Source organism: Mustela putorius, unplaced genomic scaffold (assembly GCF_011764305.1).
Source record: "Mustela putorius furo isolate JIRA1106 unplaced genomic scaffold, ASM1176430v1.1 tig00003962_pilon_pilon_pilon, whole genome shotgun sequence".
NCBI lineage: Eukaryota > Metazoa > Chordata > Mammalia > Carnivora > Mustelidae > Mustela > Mustela putorius.
The window spans coordinates 1696838-1717784 of record NW_025422106.1 but is presented as its reverse complement, the minus strand read 5'-3'; the positions used below and the strand labels follow the sequence as shown (position 1 = coordinate 1717784).

Sequence of the window (20947 nt, the reverse complement as noted above, 5' to 3'; positions counted from 1 at the left end):
CTTCATCCTTTGGTTGCAATCTTCGCTCTATCACCAATTTTGTCGAATATTATCATAGATTTTACTTACTGTTTTTCAAAGATTTTATTTATTCAAGAGAGACAGCACGAGTGGGAGGGAGGGGCAGAGGGAGAAGGGGAGGGAGGAGCAGGCTCCCTACTGAGCACAGAGCCCAGAACTCCGAGATCATGACCTGAGCTGAAGGCAGACACTTAACCCACTGAGCCACCCTGGCGCGGCCCAACATAGACTTTTCTATTAGCGTCCGTGGGGCATATCTTGTGTTAATGTAGCCACTCCAGCTTCCTTTTGATTAGTGTTAGCACAGTGTATTTTTTACTTTCACCTACTTGTATCTTTGTTCTTGCAGTGGGTTCCCAGGTGGGCGGGGGATGGGCATCAAGGAGGGCACATGATATGGTGAGCACTGGATGTTATGGGCACTGATAAATTATTGAACACTACATCTGAAACTAAGCATGCACTATACATTGGCTAATTGCGTTTAAATTAAATAAATAAGTAAATAATAAAGTGGGCTTCCTGTAAACAGTATATAGTTGGGTCATCCTTTTTTATCTGCCTTTTTTTTTTAAGATTATTTATTTATTTATTTGACAAAGAGAGATCACAAGTAGGCAGAGAGGCAGGCAGAGAGAGAGGAGGAAGCAGGCTTCCTGCTGAGCAGAGAGCCCAATGTGGGGCTCGATCCCACGATCCTGAGATCATAACCTGAGCCGAAGGCAGAGGCTTAATCCACTGATCAGGCCACCCAGGCGCCCATTTATCTACTTTTTTTTTTTTTTTTTAAGATTTTATTTATTTATTTGACAGAGAGAAATCACAAGTAGATGGAGAGGCAGGCAGAGAGAGAGAGAGAGAGGGAAGCAGGCTCCCCGCTGAGCAGAGAGCCCGATGCGGGACTCGATCCCAGGACCCTGAGATCATGACCTGAGCCGAAGGCAGCGGCCTAACCCACTGAGCCACCCAGGCGCCCCCCATTTATCTACCTTTTAATTGAGTTGTCTAGACCATGTAGATGGATTGTGATTATTGATGGTGTTGGGTTTAAGTCTACCATCTTGGTTGTACAACTGTATAAATTCCCTAAAACTCCAGTTGAAACACCAGACTCTGCTGAATTATAGCTCCTTGTACAATGGCCTGGAAACTCTTTCCAGGCAGTAGGCGGGGACAACTGTAGAATTTTCAGCTGTGTTTCTCTTCTCTCAGGGATCGGAGTCCTTGGCAGCCTGATTGCCGAAGTCCAAACCTCACTGCTGCCTGTTTGGTTTGTCAGTTGTCTCAGGTAGGAGGGTAAATCCATTCCCCATTACTCCATCTTGGGCCGAAGTTCAGATAATTTATTTTGGAGATGCGTGCCCCTCAACCCAGTAAAATTTCTTGTATTAATTTTTTGTCAATTTTCTGTCCTTTTCGTTGCTGTCTTGTCTTTCTGGAGCTCCTTTTAGTCAAATGTTGTGCCTCCCAGACTGGTCCACCCACATATTTCTCTTCTTGGGAAACCCTTAAGAGCGAGGGCTTTGTCAATTTTGTCTGAAGCTTTTCATCAGAATTAGAACAATGTATAATCGGTGCTCAACAAATTTCATCTTTTTGTCTTTTTGTGCTACTCTCTGAATGACTATTTTTGTTTTACCTTTCCCACGCTCTACTATATATTTAATTTCCAAGAAGACTTTCTTATTTTCTATGGCTTTTTTTTTTAACTGCATTCTATTCTTTTCTTTTCTTTTCTTTTATTTATTTATTTGACACAGAGACAGAAACTGCAAGAGAGGGAACACAAGCAGAGGGAGTGGGAGAGGGAGAAGCAGGCTTCCCTGCCGAGCAGGGAGCCCGATGTGGGGCTTAATCCCAGGACCCTGGAATCATGACTAGAGCCAAAGGCAGACACTTAATGACTGAGCCACCCTGGCATCTCCTATTCTTTTTTTTTTTTTTAAGATTTTATTTATTTATTTGACAGACAGAGATCACAAGTAGGCAGAGAGGCAGGCAGAGAGAGAGAGAGGGAAGCAGGCTCCCTGCAGAGCAGAGAGCCCGATGCGGGGCTCGATCCCAGGACCCTGAGATCATGACCTGAGCCGAAGGCAGCGGCTTAACCCACTGAGCCACCCAGGCGCCCCTCCTATTCTTTTTTTTAATAACTACTAGAAGATATTAATTATTGGGGGGTATGTTTAAACTGGTTTGGGTTTTCTTTTCAATGTTTTTTTAAACTTACTTAAGTAATCTCTATACCCAATGTGGGGCTTGAACTCACAACCTTAAGATCAAGAGTCACATGCTCTTCTCACTGAGCCAGCCAGGAGCCCCTTGGTTGATTGGTTGGTTGGTTGGTTGGTTGGTTTCATTTTTTTCTTTCTTCAGCTTTCCTTTTTCTTTTTCACTTTGTCTTTCTCTTTCATGGCGGAGAGGAGCACCATGGAAACGCACCCCACTGCTCTCACTCCAAGGGAGCATCTGCCACGAGGAGTGCTGTCAACTGACGAACTTTGGCTGCAAAGACTTCAGGATGAAATGCAGCGTTGAACTGAAGTGAGGACCCACTTTCCTCAGGCAACTCCAGCCAATTACTGAGCACGATGGAGGGATGAGCCCCGAGGGGGCTCTGCCCAGCAGGCTCCTCCAGTGGGCAGTCTCCGTTCTGAAGCTCTGGCTGGGACGCCTCCGTACCACGTGCTGAAACCCCCTCGCCCCAGTCCTCCTTCCTTCCCTCTCTTCTTTCTGCATGCCAGTCCCGCATGGCCATCTGAGAACTTTCCCTGTTGACTCCTGCTCCCTCTTCTGTGTGTTCTCCACAAGCACTGTGTCCGGAAAATCTGGGGAAATCTCATGCACTTTCTAAACACTTGGTGTCTGCTTCCCGGAGGAGTTTTCTTCATTTGCCAGATGACCCTTGCTCAGCCATGTGTATTTAAGGCCAAGAGCACTAAAAAACAAACTGGAAATTGCATCGGCACGAGTGAGACCCCTTTTTTTTTTTTTTAAACTGGTTATTTTGCTTTTTAGCGATTGGGCAAAGAACCAGCTGTTTCCCCAGGAACACTCCAAATGTTAGTATAGGGAATTTTTCTTTGAAGCCTAGTGTTTCTCCAGATAAGAAACTTCTGGTGTTCTGTGTGGATGTGGGAACCTTGTTTCTGCCTTTCTGTGCAGGGCAGAGGTGGAGGGAGCCAACGGTTCTTCCACCTCTGCCCTTCTGTGCAACCTGGGGCCTCCGGATTCCCTTTCCCCTCTCATCTTCTGTCTCCTTCTGTCCTGGTCGCTACATCTGTGACTCTTCCTCAACCCTTTTCAAAGCAACCATGATTTTGCTGAAATTCTCTGTCAGCTAAGATATCCTTTACCCTGTCCTTGTGGATTTATGCCTTCCCTCCTTCACTACCGTTTGAGTGAGCCCTGAAAAGGGAAAGGGGATACAATTCGTCCCCGTTAACAAGGGACCCCCACATCTGACTTACACTGTCCCACTGCCCACCTGGCTGCTTTGCGGAGAAGGGACTGTGGATGGGCCGGGAGCAAGAGCGTCAGTCAGGAGGCCATTGCCACAGCAGAGGCGGGCGATGAGTGTGAGTAGGCCTGGGATGGGGTCCTGTGGAGATGAAGAGAAGTAGATAATTCAAGACATATTTCAATGGTGGTTTTAAAAGACATCCATAAATTCTTAGGCTGGCCTTAGTGACTCATTCTAACAAAGAGACTACAGCGGAATTAACAGTGTGTGACTTTGGACACAAGATCAGAAAAGACATTGTGGCTTCCTCTTTGCTCTCTCTCTCTCTCTCAGATCACTCACTCCAGAGGAAGCCAGCCGCCATGTTATAAGGACACTCAGGAGCTCTATAACATCCACATGACAAGGAACGTGGGCTTCCTGCCAACCGTCAGCACGAACTCCACAGCCTTGTGAATGAGCCCCTCTGGAAGCAGATCTTCCAGCTCAGGCAAGCCTTCTAAATGTCTACACCCCCACTGGCATCTTGACGGCAGCCTCATGAGAGACTCGGAAGCCCTGCTAAGTCACTTCCGGATCCCTGGCCCCAAAAAAGCATATATTGTATGAGATAATTAAATGCTTATTATTTTAAGCCTCTACGTTTTGGGAAGTCATCTGTTACACAGCAGTACATAACTAACCAACACAGGGGTTGAGGGAGGGAGAAATCAAAGGCTTATTTTGGGTTTGGGGCTTGAGCAATTCGGTAGAAGACAATACCATTGACTGGAAGTAGGGAAGCCTGGGAGAGGAGAAGGACGAGAAATCACGATGTGGATCTTGGAATGCCTTTTAGACATTGGGAGGTATCAGGTAGATGTTGACTATTAGTCTCCAGGCTAAAGAGATCACTGAGGGTCCCTGGCGTGGGGCTTATGGGTAAAACCAGGGACACTCAGGGAGAAAAGTTGAGGGGTCCTGGACCAGGCTCTGGGGCCCTCTGAACTTTAGAGGTAGGACGGAAGAGAAGGAATCAGACAAAGGAGAGGCCAGCAGGGTGGAAATCTGGAAGCCAGTGGCAACTCAAAGCCAAGAGAAGAGAGAGTTGCAAGAAGGCAAGAGATCAGAGAGGGGACTGGCTGCAGAGCCAGAAGTTCAGAGGAGAAACTCCTCCTTGATGACAGCGACTTCAAAGAAACCAGACGTTGCCAGATCTGAGTGTCTACCAAATGCCTGGCACTTTGATGGGTTTTCCTGTTGAATCGTTACCATGAATCTATGAGGTGAATATTATTGGCCCCATTTCACAGATGGAGGAATGGAGGGGCAGAGAGATTAAATAATCTTGCTCAAGATCACACAGTTTGTGAAATGGCAGCAGCCAGGTTGAAATCCAAGCACGGGGAACACCAAAGGCCACAACCTTGACCATAAGGTTGGGGCAGAATGCAAGGGGCCTGACCTTTTTTTTTTTTTTTTTTTTTTGCATCTCACATTGCAAATTTCCTAAGTTTTTTTGTGCTGGGCCCCAGAGGGAACCTAAGCCAATGTGCGCCCAACAGGTAGCTGTTCCCCAGAGAGTGTGCAAAGAAAGTGAGGCGGGGCAGACAGAGGCCTCTGCGAAGCTGGAAAGGCAGGACAGGGCGGGAGATCTGTGCCTTTTTGACTTTAAAGGAGCAACATGCAAATGATATTCAAAGTGTTATGCAAATGATATGCAAATTTCATTTTCGAATGAGCATCTGTTCTTTTTGAGTCAACAGCTCAAGCACTTTTGGGTGAGCCCTCCCCAGCTTTCTCCCAGGGTTGCCCAGGGTCAGGATCCCTTGCAGGGTCTATGAACTAAACTGAAGAAGTAGCAGGCACCTTCTGCAGGACAAACTGGGCTCTGGACTCAAAGGATAGGGCTGCCCACCCCATCCAGGTGAGCTGTTCATTCATGCATTCATCTGACAAACACCTGTAAAGTACCTACTGGGTGCAGAGGCAGATGCTGTAGGCATGTAGAAGACTCATTATTTCTAACTTACGGGAACATATTCTAGTGGGGAAATGAATAGACCCAGCAAAGACCTCGGCATCAACTAACATCTAGACCAAGACTTCTCAATGCAGCATCTGGACATTTGGAGCTGGACTTCCTTGTTGAAGGGGATTTTCCTGTGCCTCCCAAGATGTTCAGCAGCATTCCTGGTCACTCTCAATCTGTTAGAAGCCAGAACCACCCCTACCCCCAGTTGACAATCAAAAGTGTCTCCAGACATTGCCAAATGTCCCCTGGGGTGGGTGGGGGTGACCAAAATCACCCCAGCAGCTGAGAACCACTGCTCAAAACCCTGAGGTCTTGCACCCCTTGGGTGAGTTTACGCATTCAAGGGAGCTTAGAGTTCACCTTCCAGGCCCCAGCTTGTTCCATGTTTTTGTACTTGAACCATCATAGAGGGCAGTCTTTCTCCAATTTTGCATCTCATTCCTTTCCGCCAAACAGGACTCTCCCTTGACACCCCAAGCCCCCACGCTGAGCCAGTGCTGTTACTCAGTCCAGCTCCCTGAGATTCTTGAGGAGCATTCAAGGTCACCCCCAAACTAAATGGCCCTGGCCTTGAGCCCTTCAGGTTTGCATGTCTGCTTTTTAGCATCATTCTGCCTCTTCTCCCCTTGTCATCAAGTTGTCACCTGTGGGACTGTCACACTCCTATCTCTGCCGGCCCCCATGCCTTTTGATTGGCAGCTTCCAAGAGTTAAGCAACTGAGATTTTGCAGATGAGTGTTTTTCTAGCTGTGCTTTGCCAAGCACTGGGAGTCCTACGGGGCCTTTCAGAAGCCCCTAGGGGGCGGCGGGAGGGGCAGGAGAAGCTTCCAAGAGGTAGGAGGTGCAGAGCAGACCGGCCTCCCCAGCTCCCCATGGGTGGTTCCATCACAGCAGTCGGACTCTCCCTGGTTTTGTTTCTCTCTGCTTCTGCATGATATGCTTTGGACAAAAAGTCCCCAGGTATAAAGGGCTTTTGCAAACCACTGACCTGGATTGGGGGCACTGTGAGGAGCAGAGCGCCCCCCAGCATGTACTATGTCTGCGCTTTGATGCATGGCTTCGTAGAGTCTGTTGTGGCTGTTTGGAGGCCCTGAAAGCTTCGTCTCCAGCTCCTTCCTCTCAGGCAGATGGTGGGGTATCACTTGACAGAGAGGCCAAGCCCTCTATGTGTTTGTGTGGGCAGAGCAATGGACCAGAGAAGCAGACCAGGCTTCCAGGCTTCCATATCAAACCATGATGCCTTTTCTTGGGTGGTGGACGCAGCAAACCCCAGGACACAAGGGGCCCTCATTTCCCAAGGTGGCAGAACAGAGAGTCTTTGCACTGAAGCGGCAACAGAAGGAACTGAGGCAAGACACCCAGAAGAACTTCCCAATTTGGTACCTGGGGGCAGAGTAACGGCAACAGTGTGGGGCAGGCAGCTCTAGGGCAGGAGGTTGGCCCAGGGGTAGGCTGAGAGCTCATCACACACACACACCCTCCCCCTCCCACCCCTTCCTGGCCCCTACCAGGGCTAAGTCCTTCATGCACTGATAAACCTCCAGGGCTTTAGAGGAGGGGGATGGGGAGCAGAGCCAGGGCCAGACCCCATCCTGCCCTCTCTAAGAAGGCCTTTCTGTAGGAGCCTTGCCAGACTACAGCAGAATGTGTGGGGATCTTGTTCCCAAGAGTTGGGGGATGGAGCAGGTTCTCCCTTCTCCTCCCGACCTCCAGGCCCCACAGAACTTCTGGACACAGGCACAATCAGGCATTTCATGCCTCTCAAGGGTCAGAATGAAAGGCCTGTGTCTGTCTGTGCTCCCCTCCCCCTGCCTTCCATCTTCAGATTTTTCCATCTGCCCCTGGGGCACAGCCTCATCTTTCCCTGCCTCTCTCCCTTCCTGCCCTCTAAATCCTTTACAAATATCTGGGAACAGGAAAGATTGCCCTCAATACCCTCTACTGCTTTCCACTAACTCAGGTCTCTGACGTGCCCGAGAGCGAGTGAAGATGCTGATGGGCCTCCCCTGTCACTCATAAGAGCCCAGAGAGCTCAATGACGCCAGAAGGTCGCACAGCACTGGCCGGACTCACTGGTGTCCTGCCTGTCTCCTCCCATCCACTCTGTCCACCTCCGCAGTTCGCCCTGGCTCTGGGCTGACTCGCCACTTCTCCATGGAACCAAACGACTTCTTCCCACTGGAAAAACCCCAGACGCTGAAATGACCTGGATGAGCCGTGGAACCTAAAACAGCAGGTTCACATCGGAGTTCACCCTTCCAATGGCCGGCTGAGTGCCCCAAGGAAGGAAGGCTCCTGGTGCAGGTGGAGAGGGGGCGCTGATCTCTGAGATGTTCTCCCCACCCCCACCCCCATGCCAAAGCCAGACAAGCAGCCAGGAACTGGCGTCACCATTCTCTAGTCCCCCAGACACTCGTCCCACCGCCACCACCCGTGAGCCATCGTTCCGGGGCCTGACATTCTGTCGGCTTCACACCACCTCCCAGGGCCCCAGCCAGGAGCGCTTCCTGGATAAAATATTAAACATGCAAATCTGAGACAGTGCCTTAACGAGCGACAGACTGCACGACCACAGCCTGGCAAACGAGACGCATGCCGTCCGGGGGTGGGGGAGTGAGAAGTATATATAGATAGAGACTTTAGATCTATCTGTGCAACGTGTGTATGAGGCAGAGAACAGCAGGCGTGGAAAACTACCACAGCAGCCTCCAGCTGGGGTGGCCTGAGGTCGGCAGGCGGCTGGTGGGGAGGGAGGGTCGGGAGGGGACCCAAAGCCAAGCTCAGAGTGGGGATGACAAAAGCCCTTTGTGCTTGGGCTCCCCTGGTGCTGAGGGGACCAGAGATGCATGCAGGGCAGGGATGCAGGCATTTCATTTTGGAGAAGGGAACTGGTTAGAGGCGAGGCCTCGGGAAGGAAGAAGAGAAAGGTGGGAGACACAGGAGGCAGAAGTTTCTGGAGTCCCAGGAAGAGCACTTCAATCCTCTGGGGGCCCCTGGGGGCTCTTTAATATGGCAGCCATATTGGTTTGGGCGTCTCAGAGCTCCCATGACATTGGGTCAGTGTGATTCTGCCTTGATCTAAACCAGCCAGAGGCTGACATGCTGCCAGTCAGCACTGGCTCTGCAAATCCTAGTGGTCCGGTGATGCCCAAAGCTTCCCCGTCAGAAGGTCTGGATGGGACCTAAAATGCTGCATTTCCAGCAAGTTCCAGGTGATGCCAAGCCTGCTGGCCCTCAAACCTCCATTGAGCAGCAAGGGTCTGCAAGGAATTAGAATACCATAAAGGTCACTTGGCTGAGAAGGACACAGAACCTGCAGGGGTCCCTAGGGGTCCGGGCTGCTGATGGAGATGGTGTCTATCCACGGTGTCCAGCCGTATACACGGAATTGCAACCATACAGGGCTGACCTGGACCTAAGCTGACATGGGTCTCCCAGCCCAGAGTGTCAGGTTGCCCACGGCAGGCCACACTAAGAAGGACTCCACCGGGCCAAGGGGGACACGGCATCTACAGGCGCTTGAACTAACGAATACAGAGCCCACATGGCTTTGGAGTATCCCGGAGCCCCATGAGGAACTAGACTGAGGTGCAGCCCCCCATGGCTACCCGGGTCTGAACCTACTTAGAGCCCACAAAGGATGAAGCTGACACCGGGATGGGTGCAGAGTAACCCGTAGCGCCTAAGTGTTTGGACTGATGGGGTGCCTGAAACAGAGCCCCTGACTTAAAGGGCCTCAGCGTGGGCCACAGACAGGGCAGGGGCTCTTGGTGGACTCCTGGGATGCAGAAGCCAGAAAGGGAGCCGGAGGGATGCTGTGGAGAGGAGGGGAGGGAAAGGGAGGGAAGGGGAGGGGAGAGGAGGGGGGAGGAGCCAAGGAGCCAGCTCTGGTGCTGCTGTGAGCCTGCTGGCCTCGGGCTGAGTGGTACTTGGCTGGGCCCCAGGGGGAAGGTGTTGAGAGAGAAGGTGCTGCTGCCGCCCCAACAGCTCAGATGGAGGAGGAAGCAGGAAGAAGCAGGAAGGTGGAGGCAGGGCCCAGGCGGCGGCAGGGGGCCCTGGGAAGGGGAGAACATGTCCTACCCAGAAAGACTCGGGCATTGGGGAGGGCCCCCTGCTCTATCCGGGGCCCCTGTCATTCTGATTCCCCACTCCCAGTACACACGGGGACATGCAGGGTTGTGGAGTGAGGGCTTAGAGACGTGGGTTGAAGGGTGTCCAGCACTGAGGGGGAGAAACAAACTCCCTGTCTCCCTGATTGGGGGACTTAGAGCCCAGAGGAGCAAGGATTCTCTCTCGATGGGATAGGAGACACTCTCCCTGCATCAGGGTTCCTGGGCAGAAGGCCCTGACCCTCCTGAGGGAGGTTGTACCCTCCCCCAGGGACAAGAAAAAAAAATAATAGAGGTTTCCCCTCCCTAGATCCCTAGCAAAGACCCCCCCCCCCATCAGTATCTGGACACAGACGCTCTCCATCTTTTTCTTAGTTAAATCTAGCCCTCACTCCCCCCATCTGACCAGACAGCCCCCCAACCTCTTCCCCACCCAGGCAAGACGCTATTCAGGGCCTACTTGCAGCTTCTCTTCGCCCCCAGGTGAAGGAAGAGAAGGGAGGGCTGTCGCCACGGAGTCTTGCTGTGGAAGGTCTGGTGGTATCAGGCAAGAGGGACACCAGCCTTTTCTCCAAGGGATAAAGAGATATTTTTCTTGACCAAAGACCCAGATGTCTGGCTCTCCCATCCCACAAGCCCCAGGCCAGGACACCTGCAACATGTCGGCTTCTGCCTTTCTCCACCCATTCCCAGTCCCTGTGTGGTAAGGCTCTCCCTTACTTCCACTTCATCCTTCGCATCGCCCCCCCCCCCCCCCGCCGCCTCTGCCCAGTGCAGCTGTCAGGAAAAGGCTGCAGGCTCCCAGGATCCCAAGGATAGCTTTCCCTGTGTCCTCTCCCTCCTCGCTGCCTGCCATCTTTCCCCATTCCGCCTGTTACTGCTGGAGAATCGATCCCTAACTTCCCTCCCGCCCACACGCTGACCTAGTTTCTGCCTCCATGCGGAGGGACACGTCCTCACACGCTCCTCGACACAGAGCCCTGCACAGCCAAGGGACAGATGCACACTCAGCGTGCTTGGGACCAACAGATGCAGGCGTGCCTCCCCAGACACACTCGGGCTCATGCACACGTGTGTGCAGGGCGGGAAACATCTCTCCGATTCAGGAACATGTCAGGGACCACTTCACGGACACATTCACAAGGCTCCCTTGGCCACAGGATCAAGGGACACAAGTGAACAGACTTACAGGCCCTCACAAGCCACAGACACAACTCCCCACAGGGCCTCCCCCGCTCCCTCTCCAGCTCCAGCTTGTAGAACCTCTTCCTCTAGGCCAGTAAAACACCAAAGGAGGCACATGGCTCCCCACGCTGGTCCTGTTGCTCTGCTGTCTCAGCCACAGGATCGGGAATCACCCCAAACCCAGGAGTGGATCCCCAGGATCCCCTCTTCCCTGCAGGTCCCTTACTTCCCCATGACAAGTCCCTGTATCTCCATGAAAGGGGTCAAGGGTCAGGGATACTTCCTTCCTTTTCTATGGCAACAAAATCAAGGTCAAGAGAGACGTGGTCTACAGACATCACAGGATGCGATGTGGGACAAAGCAACCCCCCCCCCATGAAGATAGATCCTTGAGCATCTGAATCCCTCATTTGTTCCTCTGCTAAAACAAAAACTAGATTACACAGATAGGGGAAGTGAAAGCCTTTGTAAATGGCGAAGCTTTGCCATACAAACGTGAGAGATCATTATTTATTCTGCCTGTCAGTGTTTGTTTGGGGGCACAAGGGATCTCCCTCATCAGCCTCCCAACAGCCCCGTCCTGTGCTACAGGAAGTCACTCAGCCCAGGAGGAAATGGGGACTGAGGCCCAGGGAAGACAGGCGAGGTGCGGAGGGAAGGCTCCTGCCACCATCTGCCCCGCCCACACCCCACTCTGGCTCTTAACTCCCAGAATGCCTCTCCAGCCCAAGTCCTGCTGTCATCCAGCGTGGCCTTGGGGGTCCTCTGCAAATCTGGAAAAGTAAGCAGCCTCTACTAGCCAACCCCCTTACCCCGGTTCCAAGCCCCCCTCCCTCCACGCAGTGGTCTGCGTCCTCCCCGCCACCTTCCATGCTTCTCCATTTTCTGCTGAATTCTTTACGCCCTCCCGTGGCTCCACTTCCTTTCCTGTCCAGCCCCTGGATCCATCCCTTCAGTCTCTCATTCCCATGCCTAAAATGGGAAAAATTCCCACCCTGAGCCTATCCCCCTGCCTGCTGCACCCTCTAGACACCAGAGGCTAAGGTCAGCTGGAAACAGCCCCCAGCCCCCCAAAATTCGGTGACTTTACCAGCTCTGGGTTTCCAACTGTCTCTGCCTTGTTAGCAGATTCCTTCTCTCAACTGAGCTCTGCCCAAGTCTCTCCCCTCCCTCACAGCACCCCTCAACCTAATCTCCTACTTCTCAGAGAAAATGGAAGCTCTCTAGAAAGTTCTTTTGCCTTCCTGCTCCCACAGCTGTCAACTTGCCAGTTTTCACGCTCATCTGCTCTTCTGTCTCTTGCGTGTGCGCGTGTGTCTGTGTGCATATGTGCATGAGTCAGAACTCGTCTGGGAGCACACATTTCCCTCCCATCCACCTGAGCTCATGGTCTCAGCCCCTGCCCTTCCAGAGAGGCCTCACTCCTGAGTGAGCTCATTCTTTTTCCAGAGTCTTCAACCCCCCAAACTCCCCCGGCTCCTCCGTAACCATGCTTGATATGAGTCCCCTTCTAGAATCTTCTCCATCTCTAGCCTTCACATCCAAGTTCCTCAAGGAGATGGCTGCACTTGCTGTATCTACTCCTTTACCTTCCATTTCACCCCAGCATGTCCCTGAAAGGGCTCACTAGTCATCAGTGACCTCCTCATTGCCAAGGCCAGTGGACCTTCCTCATTCCCTATTATCTGATCTTTGTGCAACATTCAACACTGTTCCCCTCTTTTTCTTGATGCACTGTCCTCCCTTGGTTCTTGTATTAGGATAAGTTACAATGTATTAATAGCCTAACACAATATAAAATTAAAATGAAATAAAATATGGGATGCCTGGGTGGTTCAGTTGGTTAAGCGTCTGCCTTTGGCTCAGATCATGATCCCAGGGTCCTGGGATCACGTCTGGCATCAGGCTCCTTGCTCAGTGGGGAGCCTGCTTCTCCCTCTGCCTGCCTTTGCTCCCCCTGCTTGTGCTCTCATGTTCTCTCTCTCTGGCAAATAAATAAAATCTTTTAAAAAATAAAATAAGGGACACCTGGGTGGCTCAGTGGATTAAGCTGCTGCCTTCAGCTCAGGTCATGATCTCAGTGTCCTGGGATCGAGCCCCCCATTGGGCTCTCTGCTCTGCGGGGAACCTGCTTCCTCTCTCTCTCTGCCTGCCTCTCTGCCTACTTGTGATCTCTGTCTGTCAAATAAATAAATAAAATCTTAAAAAAATAATAAAATAAATTGAAATATAATAAAACAGTAGCCTAGCTAATTTTTTATTAAGCTAATTAATGATATTAGTTGGGTTATGCTAAATTGTATTAGTTTGGTTAGGCTAAGTCATATTAGTTCAGCTAAACTCCTATAACAAAGAGAACAGTGGCTTAGGGGCACCTGGGTGGCTCAGTTAAGGCTCTGCCTTCCATTCAGGTCATGATCTGAGGGTCCTGGGTTCGAGCTCCACATCAGGTTCCCTGCTCGGCGAGAAGCCTGCTTCTCCTTCTCCTGTTCCCTCTGCTTGTGTTGCCTCTCTTGCTGTGTTTCTGTCAAATAAAAAAAATCTTAAAAAATAAAAAACAGTGGCTTAAAAGTGTAAAGTTTCTACCTTCTCATGTTCAGAGGGAACATCCCAGGGCAGTGGGGAACCGCTGGGCGGGCATTCTGAAACCCAGGCTCCTTCTATGGTGTTGCTGCACTGCCCCCTAGGGTGTCATTGTCATCCTCGGTGACACAAGACTGGAGCGGGGTGGCCACCATGCTGGGCTCCCGGCAGGAAGGGGAAGGGAGTGTAGAAAAGCTATATCCAGGGTCTTCAAGCCCAGGTGGAGAAGCGCCCATGCCACCTCCCCCTGAAACCCCACTGGAGGGAATGAAATCACATGGCCAAGGTCCACATGGCAGACCTTGAGGGAAGCTGGGAGGCGAGTCAGCTGGGCAGCCATTGAGCACAGATTCTGGTGGCCAACCAACCGTGATCCCAGAGCCTCCTTGGCCTCTGTCCTACCTCCCCATCATCCTTCTCACCTTCATTCATGTCCCTCAGGGTTCTCTTCTCTTGACCCACAGTGCCTGGTCCTTCTTGATTCCCAATCAATACGCAGACGACTCCAGATATTTCCATCTCCGGTCCATGTTTCCCTCTTGAGCAGCAGAACCCCCTGGGCACCAAGGCCAAAATCTGGGACCCAACCCAGACTCCCACACTCCTCCCTCTCCCTCACCGCACACTCAGTGCTGGCAATTCTACTCGATAAAGGCCTCTCCACGAGGACTCTGCTCTCCGCCTCCAGCATTTCTCACAGCTTCCAAGCTGGTCTCCCTGCCTCCACCCGCTCCCCCCATACTTCGCACCATCCTCCAGTGAAACGTGGGCATTTGTCAAGGCCCTAAGCCCTCTTTTCTTCTCCCTTTTCGCTCCTTCCCTGAGCCCCACGTCCAGCCTCCCAGCTTCCATTCCCACGGACACACACAAGTGTATCTCTAGCCCTCCCCTCTTCCCTGAGCATCAGACCCAAACACCCGCTTGGATGTCTCAAAGGCATCTTGGACTCCACGTGTTCAAACCTCAGCTCAGGATGTGTCCCCAGCCCCCACTCCAGCACAGTGTCCCCTGTCTCATTGTCAACCCAGTGTCTAAGGCCGGAGTCCTGAGACTTGCTATTGTCACTGCCATCTCCCCGACCCCCCACCTGACCCGCCCCACATGTGGTCAATGGTCTGTTCATCTGCTCCACTCTATGCCTGCGTCCCCACCCCTACTACCCTGCCCCCCCGCCCTTGCCTGGACTGAGATAGCAGTATCCTCATCAACCTGCCACATTTACCTCTGTTGCCATCGTCCGCTCTGAGGACGTGGTGATCCTCTCCAAACACAAAGTTGATTGCCAAAGCCCTGCTTAGACCCATCTCTGGCTCCCCAGTGCTCCGAGAACAAGCCAAAATCCTTACCTTGGCCCACAAGGCCCTGCAAGATCTGGCCCTTCCCCTGCACAGAGAGGCCTCAGTGCAGCCTCTCCCCCTACTCTAGGCCCTGGCCACACTCCGTTCTTGGATGCACTTAGCTCACCTAGACCTTGATCCAGCTGTCCCAGCCACCTGGAACACCTCCCTCCCCTCTCCCTGCCATGAACTCCTAGTCATCTTTCCAAGTTCATCAGGAGCACTGCTTCCCCAGAGATGTCTCTGCTCTCCCTGACTAGGGCACAGCCCGCAGAACCCACGCACATATCTTTCCCAGCAATTGTCTCAGCTGTGTGATTGTTGACTACGGTCTGTCTGTCTGCCACTTGCCAAGCTCCAGAAACCCAGGACCCGGCCTGTTTTGCTCACACTGTCTCTCAATGCCCGGCACAATGCCCCACACATAGTAGGAGCTTGATTACTATTTGTGGAACAAAACAGTAAATAAAGGAGAGTTTATGGCCACCACAGTCTGATTGGGACATCCTTTAGGGGCTCTTTGTTGCCTTCAGAATAAACTCCTCACCCTGAGACACAGGACCCTTTGTGATCTGACCTCTGTCTACTTCATCTCCTGTCAACTTGCATCCCATTCTGCGGGTAATATGATCTATTTTTAGAGTCCCATTCACTCAAGCTGCCCAGTCTGTGCTCTGACCTCAGCACTTCCCTGGCCTTCCTCATTTCACGAATTCCTATCTACCTTTGAGACACAACTCAGATTTCTCCTCCTCCGGGAAGTCCTCCCTGATCCCCCAGGGCTCCTACAAGCTCCATTGTTCCTCCAGCCTCACTAATCTCTATCTTGTCCTGCTGCACTGTGGCCCTTTGCTCCCTTGGCTCTCTCCCTTACTAAGCTGCGAGCTTTGGGGAAAGAAGTACAGAGTTTTAGAGATTTCTTATCTTATCTCCAACCCTTGGCCCATTGTCCAGTTAAGGCTCGAGTGGCGTTAGTGCCCTTTGCTTCTTTGACGCCCTGCGTCAAAATTCCTTTAAAATTGGGCCACACAGCTTTATACACAAAGCTGAAAACTGGACATGACCCAAAGACCCATGAACAGAATACAGAAATGGTAGACTCTTCACACAATAGAAATCCTACATGGCAATGAAAAGAATAAATGACTGCCACATGAAACAGCATGACGAATCCCGAACGTTATATAAAAGAAGTTAGGACCCAAACCTTTCACTTTGATGAAGGTTAAAACCATTCCCAGTGAATCTGATAGAGGCCACCAAAGGGGTCATGTCCAGGTCAGGGGAGTGACTGGGAGTGAGCCTAACAGAGTGTCCCAAAGGGCAAGACTAGAAATGGCTGGTGACCATATAAACGTTCATCAGGCCGGATTTTCATGCATTTTAAAGGAGATAACGGTCCCTCTCCTTTTTTAAAAGTGCTATAATTTTGTAATCAATCATGATGGCTAACAAGCCTCCCGTGTCTGAGTCACTTCTCACTGCAGAGTCCCCAGTTTTAGGTGGTGATATGACACACCCCGCTCCTGCAGCCCAGAAAGGGTAAACCCTCAGCTGGAGTAGACAGCACGTGTGTGGAGAGCCCACCCCCCAAGGAGGAAGCTGCATGTCCTCCTTTCTCCATGCAGCTTTAGGCTCCTCAGGGTCAAGTTCTGTGTCTTTGTGTCTCTGGCACGGAGCTCTGTGACTTCCAGATGTTGGTGGGAGGCTACTTCTGGTCTGAAGCTGGTTGCAGTGGAGGCGGTGAAACCTGGCAGCAGTGTGGTCTTTAAGAGCACAAACTCGGGGGTGCCTGGGTGGCTCAGTCAGTTAAGCGTCCAGCTCTTGTTTTCGACTCAGGTCATGGTCTTGGGGTAGTGAGATCAGGCCCTGCATTGGGCTCCCAGCTCAGGGTGGAGTCTGCTTGAGATTCTCTCTCTCACCTTTCTTATGCCCCTCCCCTCACTCACATGTATACTCTCTCTCTCTAAATAAAAATAAATAAAATCTTTAAAAAAAAAAAAAAAAAAGAGGGGCTCCTGGGTGGCTCAGAGGGTTAAAGCCTCTGCCTTCGGCTCAGGTCATGATCCCGGGGTCCTGGGATCGAGCCCCACGTCAGGCTCTCTCCTTGGTGGGGAGCCTGCTTCCTCCTCTCTCTGTCTGCCTCTCTGCCTACTTGTGATCTCTCTCTGTTGAATAAATAAATAAAATCTTTAAAAAAAAAAAAAGAAAGAAAGAAAAGAGCACAGGCGTGTCTGGGTGGCTCAGTCAGTTAAATGTCTGCCTTTGGCTCAGGTTGTGATCCCAGAGTCATGGGATCAAAGCCCCTCATTGGATTCCCTGCTCCACGGGGAACCTGCTTCTCCCTCTGCCTCTCTTTCTCTCTTTGTCTCTCATTAATAAATGAATAAAAACCTTTTTTAAATTAATTAATTAATTAAATTTAAAGAAAAAATAGCACAAATTCTAATGGCACAATTCTGTGTCAGCTGAAATGCTCTATACCTCAGTTTCCCCAGCTGCAAAATGGGTATAATAATAGTACGTACCTGTTAGTGTTGTTCTGCAGATTAGAGCAGTGACTAGGCATAAGGCACTTAGAACAGTGCCTGGCTCCAAGCAAGTGCCATGTAAGTGTTTGCTATGACAATTGCCATTAGAGGAAAACCCAGTCAGACGAGAATTAAATGGTTCCTCCACCGGCTGTGTGATCACAGGAAAATTAATTAACCTCTCTGAGCCTCCATTTCCTCACCCACTAAACAGAGAAAATAATACCCATCTATTGTTATGAAAGCAAGATAATGTATGCAAAGCACCTGACTTAGTCCCATGTACGCACATCCCTCTCCCCAGGCCCCAGCCCTGGGAGGCGCTCAGTTGCATGGAAAACTTATTTCCTTCCCCCACCCACCTTTCTCCAGCCTGGCATCACCCTCTGGCGCGAGCAGACAGCAGCATCTAGTGGACGGCTCTAGAACTGCATCCTTACCAAGTGCCACTCCCACGCTGCTGTACAATCCTTTAAATAAGCCCTTTAAAATACACACTCTGCATTAGGCAAGAACTCATTAGGTGCCTGGAATACAGGACACAGATCCAGGACCTAAAGAAAATGAAGCGAAAGATACAAGATGACGCTAGCAAGATGAAGGAAAAAAATCACAACTACAACCTTATCATCAACAACCTTAATTTTTTATCCTTAATTAAAGAAATTCCTTGGCACACTGGAGAGTGTCTTCTTGGTAAGTTTCTATGACTACAGGAGTGATTTTGAAGTGTCCGTTTTGTGTTAATAACTCAATTAAGGTCAAAGCAACAAAATGAAAGCTTAAGTCGGAAAGGTGATTCCCCCCTCCCCCTGGTGGCCTGACTTAGCTTCCCAGCCTCTCTGTGGAGAAGGGGAGCAGGAGTGTTTGGCTCCGAAGAAGCCCCTATTCTTCCGCCACACTCCACTATCCCTGTCCCAGACGTAAAAGAGTAACAAGGGTCTAAAGGTGACATGGATGACATCCAGCGGGAGGGATCAAAAAAGGCTTTGTGGGGCGCCTGGGTGGCTCAGTGGGTTAAAGCCTCTGCTTTCGGCTCAGGTCATGATCCCAGGGTCCTGGGATCGAGGCCCGCATCAGGCTCTCTGCTCAGCAGATAGCCTGTTTCCCTTGCTCTCTCTCTCTGCCTACCTCTCTGCCTATTTGTGATCTCTGTCTGTCAAATAAATAAATAAAGTATTTAAAAAATAAAAAAGGCTTTGTGGAGGAGACACCATTTCAAATGGGCTTTGGAGAAGGAAGGCAGAGAAAGAGGTGGGTGGCTGGGGAAGGAAGGCAATCCAATATGATGGGCCACATGGTGTATAAAGTGAAGAAACAGGGCCATGAGAGTTAGGGTTAAATCCTAGAAGGCCCCAAATGATAAGTCAAGGAGGCTGCATTTAATAAAATCTGGGGACCTGCTGAATAAGGAGGTAATTGGATGTAAGGGGATCAGAGGAAAACCGGAGATACAGAAACTAGTTAGGTGGCTACCGCAACAACCAGACTTGACATGGTGCCCACTGCACCCTGATGGAGAGGAGAAAAGAGGTACTGCAGAAGCCAGTGGGAGGTGGAGGTTCAGAAATAGACAGCAGTGAGTCAAATGAGAGGACCCGGTGAGGGATTCAAGGGGCTGAAGCTTGGGGAGAAAGGCAGAGCTATATCCAGAACGTGGGCTTGACCAGAGGGGGCTGATGTGGGCCGGGGGTGGAGGCACTGAGCTGGGTTTTCAATAAGGAAAGTATGAGTTGCCAGCAAGCACTCTGAGATCAGCTCAGGAAATGGGGCTGAGCTGGAGGGAGAGGAGGCTGGGACAGTAATTTCGACTCACTTAGATGTGCAAATGCCAAATGAAGCCTTGAGAGGGAGAGATGAAGGGAATCACATGGGGAGATGCGGGGGGCGGAGGGTGGACACCACCCGGACATCACGGGGCTCCCTGTATCTCAAAGCTTCCTGAGGTCAGGGAAAGAAGAGAAGGCACAGAAGACAGAGCAGGCACTTGTTACGGGAGGGAACTGGGAGACTCTGGCAAACATGCAGCCGAGGTCATGGAGGATCCAGAGGTCAGGATGGCCAGGAGGCAACCACTGGATTTGTGGTTGGGGGTCACCATGAGTGACCCTGGAAAAAGCCACTTCAGGGAGCAGAAGTCAAGCTGCAAAGATTTAAGAGGCAAGAAGCAGAGGGTATGGGGGTGGCTCCCAGGAGGAAAGAGGTGATGGTGAGCAGGGCTGGCCTTGGGTGAGGCAGGCATCTGGGGAACAAAATTTAAGGAGGCCCTCTCTCTCAGGGTCCTGCAGGCGGTCCTGATGAGGAAGGGCAGACGACCAGCCCCAGAGCTGTCGGGAGGTAGGGGCCCACAGAGACCAAAGGAAAAGAGGTCAGCTTCTCCCAGGCAGAAGCTAAGAAAACTCCCCATGTTGCCAGAGGGTGACCACTGGGAGAGCCTCAGAGGACGCGAAGTCTGTGTAGGGAAAGGTACAAGGGAAAACACAAGGGACAATCTGAGAGCAGAGGCTGGAGACACCTGAGGAGGCTGAAGGGCAGGCCCGAAGGGTGAGGAAACAGGACAGGGAGGAAGGAAGAGCCTTCCCGGTAGGGGGCTGAATGGTGGCACCCAAGAAGATCTGTCTGTGTCCTAACTCCCCTCCCTCTGGAACCTGTGAATGTGACCTTCTTTGGAACAAGGGTCTTTGCAGGTGTAACTACACTACACTAAGGTTGTCAAGAGGAAATCTTGCCGGATTATCTGAGTGGGCCCTAAATCCTGTAAGCGTCCTTATAAGAGACAGAAGAGGGGAGGGCCACATGTAGACATGCAGATGGGAGTGATGCGACCACACCCAAGGGGGGCAGAGGCAGGGAAGGGAGTCTCCCCTAGAGCCTTCTGAGAGAGCCTGGCCCTCCTGACACCTTAGTTTTGGACTTCTGGCCTCCAGGAGGGTGAGAGGAAAGATTTTTGTTGTTTTCTGGCGCCAAGTGTGTGGCAAATTGTTAGGGCAGCCGCAAGACAACTAATACAGTCCCCTGTTGTGCAGAATGACTGGAAAGCTTCTAGAGCAGCTTCCAGCCTTGAGTTTCTCCAAATTTAAACCATTCAGCAAGCAAGGGCAGTTGCAGGTCTGGCCAAAAGGTGTATTTTTTAACTCACCGCCCAGACTCCTTCCAGACTCAGGTTTAATGCTTCATGCTTTCCTTTCAAGGAGGAAGGAGGGAGGGCGAGCGAACAGCATCACATCCCACCACTCCCAGAAGTAGAGTCTGCCGAGGGTGTTCTGCGACCCACATTCCTCCTCCTTCCAGAGCTCGCACCATCCCAGGCTGGTGCAAAGGGCCAAAGCTGACCCGCACCACATTACGAAAAGCAGGGGGCTTTTTAAAAACAGGAGCCTGCCTTTCCGAATTTTTCCTTGCAAACAAGACCCCCTCTTCACAGCGAGTCTCTTCCCACCCCTCACCTCTGCCTTCTTCCTCTGCCTTCCCCATTCTTGCGGGGGCGGAGGGGGGCAAAATAAGATAGATACCCCTGAAGCACGGGATTGGGAGGCACTCTCCCCCCCTCCCCCCTCCTTCCCGCAACACAGCTGGAGGGGGGAGGGGAGGTCAGCAGGGTTCATAAAGGCCAGATGTTGAGGAGAAAGAGAGCAAAGCCCAACCCACGCCAGCCCACCCCGCCCCCACCCTCGCCCCCCACGCAGAAAAAAAATTAAAAGAGACGG

At 51.5% G+C, this 20947-nt stretch overlaps 1 long non-coding RNA gene across 1 annotated transcript; it reads left to right on the top strand.

Moving 5' to 3' along the window:
* The first annotated feature begins 3013 nt into the window (after window positions 1-3013).
* Window positions 3014-4115, top strand: LOC101682929. Its single transcript, XR_200380.3, has 2 exons — window positions 3014-3596; window positions 3815-4115. It is a non-coding gene; the product is annotated as an uncharacterized LOC101682929 (long non-coding RNA).
* The last annotated feature ends 16832 nt before the right edge of the window (window positions 4116-20947 follow it).